The sequence below is a fragment of the Heptranchias perlo genome, chromosome 27 (genome assembly GCF_035084215.1).
Source record: "Heptranchias perlo isolate sHepPer1 chromosome 27, sHepPer1.hap1, whole genome shotgun sequence".
Classification (NCBI taxonomy): domain Eukaryota; kingdom Metazoa; phylum Chordata; class Chondrichthyes; order Hexanchiformes; family Hexanchidae; genus Heptranchias; species Heptranchias perlo.
In genome coordinates, this window is record NC_090351.1 from 18,226,717 (window position 1) to 18,239,123 (window position 12,407).

Consider the following 12,407-nt stretch of genomic DNA (forward strand, 5'->3'; position numbering starts at 1 on the left):
AAATAACATCCCAGAAATGCTAGGGAACCATGGGTCTAGTGAGAAGGAGGAATTAAAGGAAATTAGCATTAGTAAAAAAAGTGCTGGAGAAATTAATGGGACTGAAAGCCAATAAATCCACAGGGCCTGATAATCTGCATCCCAGAGCACTAAAAGAGGTAGCCATGGAAATAGTGGATACATTGGTTGTCATCTTCCAAAATTCTATAGATTATAGAACAGTTCCTGCAGATTGGAGGGTGGCAAATGTAACCCCACTATTTAAAAAAGGAGGGAGAGAGAAAACAGGGAACATCAGACCGGTTAGCCTAACGTCAGTAGTAGGGAAAATGCTAGAATCTATTATAAAGGATGTGAACACTTAGAAAATATCAACAGGATTAGATAAAATCAACATGGATTTATGAAAGGGAAATCGTGTTTGACAAACCTACTGGAGTTTTTTGAGGATGGAGTCAGTAGAATAGATAAGGGCGAACCAGTGGATGTAGTGTATTTGGATTTTCAGAAGGCCTTTGATAAATTCCCACATAAGAGGTTAGTGTGCAAAATTAAAGCACATAGGATTGGGGGTAATATATTGGCATGGATTGAAAATTGATTAACAGACAGGAAACAGAGTAAAAATAAATGGGTCTTTTTCGGGGTGGCAGGCGGTGACTAGTGGGGTACCTCAGGGATCAGTGCTTGGGCCCCAGCTGTTCACAATATATACCAATGATTTGGATAAGGGAACCAAATGCAATATTTCCAAGTTTGCGGACGACACAAAACTAGGTGGGATTGTGAGTTGTGAGGAGGACGCAAAGAGGCTTCAAGGCGATTTAGACAAGTTGAATGAGTGGGCAAATACATGGCAGAAGCAGTATAAGGTGGATAAATGTAAAAAACAGAAAGGCAGAGTATTATTTAAATGGTGATAGATTGGGAAATGTTGATGTACAAAGGGACCTGAAAGCAAACATGCGGGTGCAGCAAGCAATTAGGAAGGCAAATGGTATGTTGGCCTTCATTGCAAGAGGATTTGAGTACAGGATCAGGGATGTTTTACTGCAGTTATACAGGGCCTTGGTGAGACCACACCTGTAGTATTGTGTGCAGTTTTGGTCTCCTTACCTAAGAAAGGATATACTTGCCATAGAGGGAGTGCAGCGAAGGGTCACCAGACTGATCCCTTGGATGGCAGGACTGTCATATGAGGAGAGATTGGGTCGACTAGGCCTGTATTCACTTGAGTTTAGAAGAATGAGAGGGGATCTCATTGAAATGTATAAAATTCTGACAGGGCTAGACAGACTGGATGCTGGGAGGATGTTTCCCCTGGCTGGGGAGTCTAAGACGAAGGGTCATAGTCTCAGGATACGGGATAGAACATTTAGGACTGAGATGAGGAGAAATTTCTTCACTCAGAGGGTGGTGAACCTGTGGAATTCTCTACCACAGAAGGTTGTGGAGGCCAAGTCACTGAATATATTTAAGGAGATTGATAGATTTCGAGACACAGAGCGGAAAAATGGTATTGAGATAGAGGATCAGCCGTGATCATATTGAATGGTGGAGCAGGCTCGAAGGGCCAAATGGCCTACTCCTGCTCCTATTTTTCTATGAGTATTTTTATTTAGAGTGGTCCATGTCCTTTTCCATAGCTATTCTAAACCTTAAGATACAATTATCGTTGCTCCCTGAATGCTCCGCCACTGACACTTGCTGCACTTGGCCCGCCTCATTCCCTCGAACCAAGTCCAGCAATGCCTCCTACCTTGTTGGGCCAGAAACGTTCTGGTCAAGAAAGTTATCCTGAACAAATTTCAAAAATTCCTCCCTCTCTTTGCCCCTTATATTATTATTATCCAAATCTATATTAGGATAGTTGAAGTCCCTCATTATCACAACTCTATAGCTTTTGCACCTCTCTGTAATTTCCCTGCAAATTTGTTCCTCTATATCCTTCCCACTAGTTGGTATCCTGATTTCACATTGCTTACACACATCATGATACTCTCTGCTGTATTAATGCTGTAATGAGTGAAATACTCTAAGAAACATCCAATATTTCCCACAAGAAAATGTCTCGTTTCCTTGACAGAGCACATTGGATGGAAATAGACTCGTTAGTAGAGGTGACAGAAATAAGATTTTAGTCTGGATGTAGCGGTAAATACAGCTTTTGGTGCACTGCATCTTGCATATATAACTATACACATTTTAACTGATCTTTTATGTCTCCTAAAGTCTGTCAAACCTTATACCGGCCATTGTGTATAGCGGGCAAATCGTGTTCGCACGAACGCACCCGTTATAACCGATGGGGGCTGAATTGTGAGCAGTGAATCTGGAGGTGTGAGTAGAGAGTAAGAGAAAGTTTTCTTAACTTGACAACTCTGGTGAGGTCATTGAACTTCTTTCCACATTGCAGCCATGTCCTGGGACCTAAGCTCCTGGCATTGACCTCCTCTGCAACTCTTCGCACTGACAGCGGAGGCATTGCCTGGACAACTTTCTGCCCCTTGGGGGAAAAAAGATCTCCCTTCTCCAATCCACCGACTGGACCGCGGCCTCCAACGTGGCATCAGAGAATCTGGATGCTTCTCTGGACCTCTTCCAGCCATTTTTAAAAATCTCGAACGTTTCCCTGTTGTCTGCAACCAGAGTGCACCTCCCTTTTAAGAGATGCAAGCGGTCTTTAAGTGGCATCAGCGATGCCCAATTTTGCACTCTTCCGAACAGATGTGCAGCCATTGAATAGAGAGTAGTGCTGGCTGCACGCCTGAACCATTATGAGCTGCTAGCCCATTTTCGGGTGCGATCAAAATTTCTAGGCCGTTATGTTTTCGGTATGTACAATTACATAGACTTACAAAGAATTTGCAGCACGGAAACAGGCCATTTGGCCCAACATGTCCATGCCGCTGTTTATGCTCCACATGAGCCTCCTTCCTCCCTACTTCATCTAACCCTGTCAGCATATCCTTCTACTTCCTTTCTCCCTCATGTGTTTACCTAGCTTCCCCTTAAATGCTTCTATGTTAGTCACCTCAACTACTCTTTGTGGTAGCAAGTTCCACATTCTAACAATTTCACTGTAATACTCAGCGAAATGACTTACAGCTGAATTTCTGCTTGTTATACCCATGCAGGAGCACAAGCTTATTTCTCACCCACCAATCATCATATTCTCTGGCCTCCATTGTGTAGAATTTTGCTTAAGGCCACCTCAGGTGTAGGTGATGATCAAACTTATCTTTAAGGGTAAAATTCAGCAAATTCTTGAGACTGGAGTGTGAAAGTTTGATTTTGTACAATCTACACATTATTCTGTATGACAATGTTATTTATTTCAATGCTTTGTTTAATGCGACTGGTGTTGAAAATATAGCATTTCAAATTATAAACTGGATGTTTTAAAGGAGTATATACATCAAGAATCAACACATTGGATAAATCCATATGGTTAGAAGCGGGGGGGATCATTGGACCAGGGCCTGTAGATGTAATTCAGTCCCAATATTAAAGGCATACATTGTGCCTTAACTTTTATATTCCATTATAAATTTGTAAGTCCACATTTATAATGGAAACTGCCTGTATGAACTTATCATGCAGTAATTACACCTAACTACCAGCTACTGATGAAAAAAATGGCAGACATACATTTTGAGAGAATTGTGGGAATCTAGTGGTCAGATTGTGCAATTGGAGTGAGATTTATAGAATGATACAGCACAGAAGGAAGCCATTCGGCCCATCGTGCCTGTGCCACATTTGGCTTTGTCCATTATAAATGTGGACATAGAAGTTTAGAATGGAAAAAGTTCACACAAAATTTGCGACAAAAATATAACAGGAAATCAAGTGGTACAGACATGATCGGCATACAGAATTAAGATTTTTAACATTCTACAGAAAGCTATATATAACTATTACTAGTCAATCTCCCTTGGCTTTGCACACAATCAAAACCAAGCATAATCTTCAGATGAAAGCAGGTGATAATTTGACCAAAGTGCACATATGTAATTCAGTCCCTGTTTTACACTGATACATCCTGTCTTTATTTGATATTTCCATTATAAATTTCTGTGTCCACATTTATAATGGAAACTGTTTATGTAAATATGTTGCGTTGTAATTACACCCACCTGCTAGTTGTGGCACTGCAATGTCTCCATTGGTAGGAGGGTGTACAGTGGGATACATTTACATTGGTAGGTTCCATATAAATGTGAAGATAGGAATATATAATGGAAAAGTTGACAAGAAGTGCATGCAGATGTAAGAATTTTAATATGTTACAGATAGATGTTGGAGATTTGCAGAAATTATAAATCATTTTGCATCTTTTATATAAAGGGCTCAGGTCCATGAATTTAGTAAACTTTCATGGTTCAAATATTTTTTATGGGGTGATTTTAAAAAAGAGGTGTGTAACAGAAAAGAAAGGGGTGGAATGGGTAGGGGACTCATGACTGACCTCACTGGGAGCCCCAAAATCTTACGGTTGGTTCTGCTACTAAATAGAATATATGATGGCCAGGCATGGTCATGGTAAATATCTCTACTCATAAGGTTGACCATTACCTATTTGTGAATTACCTGGTCAGCCTCAGTTGCGTAGATACTTGACATTTTAGATGGTTGGCGATGTCATCTCCATATTGTAAAACTGTTCTAATAATAACTGGAAATAAATGCTTATGCTACCAAACTTTTAATATATAACAATCACGCTGTCATTTGTAATTGTTTACTAATAACCGTTTATATCAGTATTGACCAATACGTTAGCCACTAGCCATATGTGGCCAATTGGGAATCCAGATGTTGCTAATTGCATGTTTGATCAGTAAATAAAAAATGAGTAATAGATATCGTCGTTAGGCATGTAATCTCAATACTCATATTTGCACGATGAATGCATGCGCACTTTAACCTTTTTGTGTGTTTGTTGATAAAATGGTAAGACGAAAAGCAGAGCATGCAACTATTATTTGATTGCTGTGTGTGCTTTACTTCCCTTGGTTACTGCTTATTGATTATCTGCTAAAATGGCATGTAACACTGGTAAAAACGCTGGACTTCAGCACCATGGTAACACCAGCAACATTGCATGGAGAGGAGAGCTGGCATCGTGGTCACCTCGACCAATCAGAATAACCACTCCAAGCAGCAGAAAAAAATGAAGCCCAACCAATAACAAGCAACTCCAACAGGATACATCATTGCAAAGGTCAAGTAGCATTCAACCGCGTTCTGGATGGACAGCAGGGGCAGGTCTCCTTGTGCGAGTCAACATTCTCAGCAGTCATTCTGATGAAGTCAAAGTAACGCTCGCAACTGCTGGACAAAATCCTAGAAGGTGGACTAAGATCTGCTGTGTCTGATAAATTCATGTCAGAATTCCAAACTTTGGTGAAAGAGAAAGACTGCAAAGTTTTGCACAGAATTCTGGCAGATGTTTGTTAAGTAAATATACATGTAAAGTACATTTACATTTATCGTGTGTAAGACATTTTCTACTAAAATTAGTGCTTGTGGCTAAAATGGTGTCACTGTAGCTACGCCTGTGGCTAGTCAGTGATTTTTAATGGACAATACAGATTTACAGATTGTTCTTATCCTGCAATATTTTACCATATTGGCCTGCAATTTCTGGCTACCCCAAGCTACAGGTATGGTGGCCTAGTGCTTATTAGAAATACAGAGATTCTGAGTCCACAATCCCACCATGGCAAACTGTGAAACTGAATTCAATAATCTGGTAATTGATGGGCTACCACCAGAAAATGACCTTGAAAACTACCAGATTGTTGTAAAAACCCAATGGTTCACTAATGCCTTTCAGGAAAAGGAACTCCTAACTGGTCTGGTCCGGTCCTGATGAAAGGTCTTCGACCTGAAACGTTAACTCTGTTTCTTTCTCCACAGATGCTACCTCACTCGCTGAGCTTTTCCAGCATTTTATGTTTTTATTTCAGATTTCCAGCATCCGCAGTATTTTGCTTTTGGTCTGGTCTACATGTCACGTCAGTCCCACATTATGTGGTTGATTCTTAATGCCCTCAGGGTAACTAGGTTGGGCAATAAATACTTACTTGGCAGTGTTGCCCACATCCCAAGAAAAAAATGAAAAAACACTTCTGTTATTGGCAGAGGGGTGGATGGGATTTTAAAAAAACAGGGCAAGTTCCATTTGGCGAGTATGCCAAAGTTAAAGTAACAAGATAAAAAAAAACTTGAGTGTTTGTTTAATCCTATCTGTACCTTCAACAGTTCTTTACCAATATATGATATGAATCATATCATTGGCTTATGCTTTCTGACTCATTGCTTCACAGTATAAAATGTATTCATTTCAAAAGGTTTTCATCCAGCTGCAAACTTAAATTAGGCCAGGCTGCTTTCTAACTAAAATTAATGTTGGTAAATAAATCATAGCTGTCCAATTAGTATTACATCCTCACAGTAGAGTAACTTTAATCAGAGATAATGTGGTTGAACATGCTTGTTTCCCTCTTTTACGGGCAGGATGCCAACTAGGTAGCCTCATTCTACTGATGTCATCTTGTTCATACTGGTGTTGCTAAGCAATGGTATCAAACACACATAAGCTACTTTGGCAGCAGTTTACTTTGCCCTGGCTCCACAGTCACATTAGAATCAGTACCTCCTCAGGGGACACTGGCTTTTTTGTTGGTGCAACATCTGAATTTCTACTCTGAGTTAAATCTACACTGCAATGATCTTGAAGGGAAAATTTTAGTGAGAAATGATGTATTAGTCACATGACACCTTGTCCGTTTTTATGGCTTTATTTACCTGCACTCACACTTTCAAGGAATTATGTATTTGCACTCCTTTGCCTCTTCTTGGTGTGCATACTCCCATTTCTTGTTCCCCCCCCAAAAATGCATTACCTCACACTTCCCCATATTAAGTTAACTCTGCCACCTGTCTGTCTGTTCTGCCAAATGTTTCTATGTTCCCCTAAAGTCTTCTGACTCAAGAGGCAAGTGCTATCACTAAGCCAAGCTGAGACTTGCAGCTGAGTTCTGCAATCCTCCTCACTGTTTGCCAAGCTCCCTGATTTTATGTCAATAAATTTCAATATTGTGCCCCCTATGCCCAAGTCCAAATCATCTATATACATCAAGTACAAAATGCATCCAGTACTGATCCCTGGAGTACACCACTTTCAATCCTTCTCCAATTCGACAATACCCATTAACCCTAACCCTTTGTTTCCCATCTGTCAACCAATTTTTAATCTATGCTGTTACATTTCTTCCTATACCATACTCCTGAATTTTTGTAACAAGACTCTTGTGAGACACCTTAGTACAGCCTTCGGAAAATCCTTATATACATCTACTGCAGTCCCTTTATCTATACAATCATTCACTTTTTCGAAAAAAAACACATTGTATTTGTCAAACACAGCTTACCTTTATCAAATCCATTCTGTCTGTCCTTGAATTTCTTCGTCCATTTCTAAGTATTCACTAATTTAATTTTGAATTATGGATTCTAAGAGTTTGCCTACAAGTGACACAAGAATAACTGGTTTATCGTTAATTAGTTTGTATTTCTTTCCTTTTTTGAACAGAGGTGCTACATAGGCAGCCTCCAGTTCGTTGGCATAATTTGCATATTTAAGAAGGATTAAAAATTGTGTTCAGAGCCTCTATCTCCTCTGACTTCTTTGAAAAGCCTAAAGTACATGTCGTCAGGACCCTATGACTTATAAGGGTACATTTTCGTCTTCACTGCATAAGTGGTAATCTGGCAGGGAGGATCAGCCCCCTGTAATAGAACCCATCCAATTTTTATTCCATTAAAATCAATGCAGTGAAAATCAGTGCATTCTATAAAGGGCAGGCAATTACCACCCGTGCAATGAAGATGAAAATTTATCCCATCCACTTTGAGTTCTGCTAATTTTTCAAAACTATTTCCTTTTCTACAGTTCTCTCTAAAATTTACACCACATCATTCTTTAGTACATCTACATTCTCATTTTCACCATTATTTGTAAAATCTGAAGCAAAGTATTTATTTAATACATAAGTCTGCAATATCTTCAGCCTCTGCAACTAGATCCCCTCATTCATCCTTTAGCGTTCTTACACTCTCTTTAATTAATCCTTTTACTTTTAATATAAAACTCTTACTCTTATATTATCTGCTAACTTTTTTCATATTCCCTTTTAGCCTTCTAAGTTCCTTTTTCATCTTGCCACTACACTTTTTATATTACTTGTATTTATATAGTATTGTTAGCCCTGATTTTATCATATGCCTCCTTTTTAAGTTTCAGTTTAGATTTCATCTCTGTCTTTAACAAAACTATTTTTTCCTTTCTCCATCTCATATTCCCCATTGCTGATTTGTCATCCTGTTTGCTAACCTTTCTGCCCATTTAATTTGGGCCAGATCCCTTCTTATCTCACTGAACTTTGTATTTTTCAGGCCCAGTACTTTTATCTTTGACTCTTCATTATACTTTTCTGTTCTTACATTGAACCTAACTATGCTCTGGTCATTATTTCCCAATTGTTCTCCTACTCTCATTAGTTATTTGTCCCACTTTCTTTCCCAAAACTAAATCAAACCATGCTTCTTTCCTTGTTGGACTAGAAACATATTGATCTAGGAAACAGTCTTGGATGCATCTTAAAGACCGCATACATTCTTTACCATATTTTATTATGGGTTAAAATCACCCAGTGTTACTGCCCTATTGTTCTTGCATATCTCCCTCAATTGTCTTCTCCTCCACCAAGAGAACATATGGCACAGCTAGCCTAGAAAGGCCTTTTACCTTGTGGGACTCACACAATTCTAGAACCAGAGTGTCTGCGCACTTTATTTCTCTTGAAGCCATTCCAGAAGATGGCATTTTTATTAAGCAACATTTGAGCTAGGCTAAGATTTGAATTAACTAACGAGATTTATTTGTAGAAATGGGATAAGACACTTACGGAATAGTATATGCTTATGTAGAGTGATAGCAGAAAACTACTACATCTTTTAAATCTACAAACTGCTCCACCAGCAGTTAATGCAGAATGACTGTTTACCGACAATCTGTAACATGCTGCACGCTCACTTTCAGTTCCGTTTCATCCAGGCCCATCCTAGTTTCCATGCTTTGGGTTCAGTTTTTTTCTCTCCTGTCTCTCAGGCCAGAGGTTTAAATGTTCCATTAGCTGCGATGTTAACTGCTTAATGTTTCCTCTGACACTTCTTTTTCTGGTTTGAATAAACCACAGCTGGCTGTCCTCCATGCCTCCACATAACACCTTCCTGGCTCAGTTAATGTATTAATACTGTTTGGAAATCAAAGACAAAGGCTGCCTTCTAGAAGTGAACATGCTGGAGTCAGGTGGCCACTTTAGACCTAACCGAGTGCTAGCTTTTAAATTTAGATTGAGTACAATATATTAATTTATATTTGTATACAAAGGAAATAAAATGCTGGTACGAGTAAAAGTGACAGTGGATTGTCGTAGAAACCTTTTAGGGAACCAAACCTGCCGTCCTTACCCAGTCTGGCCTATAAGTGACTCCAGTCCTCACCAATGTGGTTGACTCTTACCTGCTCCCTGAAGTGGCCTAGCAAGCCACTCAGTTGTATCAGACCGCTATAAATAGTAACTCCTTATGTAACAGCACTGCGGGAGTACCTTCACCGCAGGGGCTGCAGTGGTTCAAGAAGACCCATCACCTCCTTCTCAGGGCAACTGGGGATGGGCAATAAATGCCGACCTCGCCAGCAATGCCAACATCCCAAGAATTAATTTTTAAAAAAAAGTCAGGTTGTATATTCCAAACAACATTTTATTTACAACTTCATTGCTTGCTGGCTCATTGGTTTCCCACTGTTTCACAAAGGTTGGTGCTATATACATAGATACTGTTCAATCTCCCATTACATTGCACACTGCAAGTTGGGAAATTTGTCTCTGCCATACCTGAGCTGCTGTTTCTCCCTCTTCTGCTACTGTCTCTCTCTTTCTCATCTTTTCTCTACTGATTCTCTCTCGCTAACTCTTTGTTTCTCTCTTGGTCTTTTTCTGGCTTCTCTGTCTCTCTGTTTTTTTTTCTTTTCTTTTGGTTGGGGGGGGGGGGAAGAAGCAGTGGGTGGCATAGCATGATATGGCAAAGAAAGGAGCCACCAATGGCAGCAGGTGGCATTTGGAGTGGAGGCTGTGTGGGGAAAAGGTGGCCCTCAGCAGCTCCCTTCCCATCACTGCCCCCCACATTCAAGCTTCCCCCACCCACTCGCTCCCAACATGTCCCCAACCCCTTCACCTCCCCAGTACCCCCGCCCCATTACTCTCGTCGCTAGCTTTACTTTTTCCCCATTTAACTATGCACTCCACTATCATTTACCTCACCATTAACTCTTCATTCATTCTCTCACTATTCCCACTTGCTTCCCTATGGTGGATGGTGAGAGGCCAGATGCCACCCTCATCCTGTTTCATTCATCTCTTCCTTCCTATCTGTTGCCCTCAAAAAGGTTCTTCTTATGTTCAAAATTTAAATTATGTTTTTAAAAAAAAAGTAAAATTAGAATGAGGAAAGTACTCTATCTGCTTCTGTGTCTCTCGTTCTCTGTCTCAGTGTTAAAAATTAGAACCAATGTCTCACAGTTTTAGGTCATTAGAATATTTTATTGTTCTGTCAGAAAAACACACAAATGTTAGCTTTGTTTGTTTCTTTCTCCACAGATGCTGCCTGACTTGCTGAGTATTTCCAGCATTTTCTGTTTTTATTGCAGATGGGGGGCTGTTTGATTGACAGTTCAGAGTCATCCAATCAGGTAACAAAGAGTCTGTTCGCTTTCCAATTGGTGGGGGCACAAGGATGGGCATGTTGGGCGACCAATGATGAGAGTGCTTGAAGTTGGCTTCAAAATTCAATTTTAAAAAGAATTGAAAATGAGCATGAGCTAAGACTCTCTGCTTAATACATTTATAGAACACAAAACAAAACCTACAACAGGTAGGTAATCAGTACATTCATTTGTTGATTCTCACACAAACACAGATTTAAAATGAACACAAAATAAGTTTTACCTGAATGAAGTTTTTGAAATTTGTCCTTTAGGTTTTCTTCAAAAACATTTTGAAAAACAACTTAACAGAAGCTAGAAGCTAAAAAAAATTCAATAGTTCAACAAATGAATGATACCAATGCATGCTAGGCAAGCAGGTATGTTGCATGTGCTAAAACTGCACAATCTGAATTCAGCTAATAACATCGCAGCTTTGTTTTTGGGAGAGGCTGAAGTCAAACAGCATTTTTTTCCCCATCTCCAATATTTTTATTACCAATAAACAAAAGTGTTCAAAGAAAATGAAAAAAGCACACAATTTATTTTACTGTCCCTATGATTTTTCTCCCAGATTGCTCGCAGCAGTGTCCAGGAAATTAATCTTTAATTCCTGGAGACTCCAGAACAATCCTGGAGGTAGAGTTGCCAATTTATTCTAGGAGATTTCATCACATAACCTCCAACCACCCTGCCCCCACACTCTCCCATCCTTGAGCCCCCACCAATTGGAAAGCAAACAGACCCTTTGTTACCTGATTGACAGTCCAGAATCATCCAATCAAACAGCATCCCCATTTGCAATAAAAACAGAAAATGCTGGCGATACTCAGCAAGTCAGGTAGCATCTGTAGAGAAAGAAAGAGCTAATGTTTCAGGTTGAAGACATTTAATCAGAACTGGAAGAAGTTAAAGAGTTAACAGTTTTTAAACAAGTACAAAGCCAGAGAGAGAGGAGAGGAGGGGAAGGGAGAACAGAACAGAACAAAACAAAAAGGAAGGTCTGTGATAGGGTGGATGGCAAGAGTGATTAAGTGACAAAAGGGACCAGGGTGCAAGACAAGGAGGGTGGTAATGGGACAAGTTAAGAAACAAAAGATGGGTCTAGAAGAGCTGTAAATGGCAACAGCAGAACCATTACCAGCACCTGGAGTCCTACCAAAAAGGGAGTAGTGGTTGTGATCTCAAGTTATTGAAATCAATGTTGAGTCCACCCTGCCCCCCATCTGCATTACTTTGAACACTTTTGTTTATTAGTTATAAAAGAAAATGAAAAAAACACAATTTATTTAATGCCCCCATGATTGTTCATAACAGTGTCCTGAAGATTAATCTTTAATTCCCAGTTGGCAACCCTACCTGGAGGGTTGGTAACCCTAAGTGGCAGTCACTCATTATTGCTTACAAATCTGAATCTGTTTACATCTATATCACTTCTAAAAATGAACAGGGCTCCACATGTTCATTATGATTTACAAACTCTCAGTTTTTCGATCATAAATACCACTCCTAACAGTCCCTTGATGTTGTCATTTGTCTTGCCCACCTCACACTCTCAAAGCAGTCCATA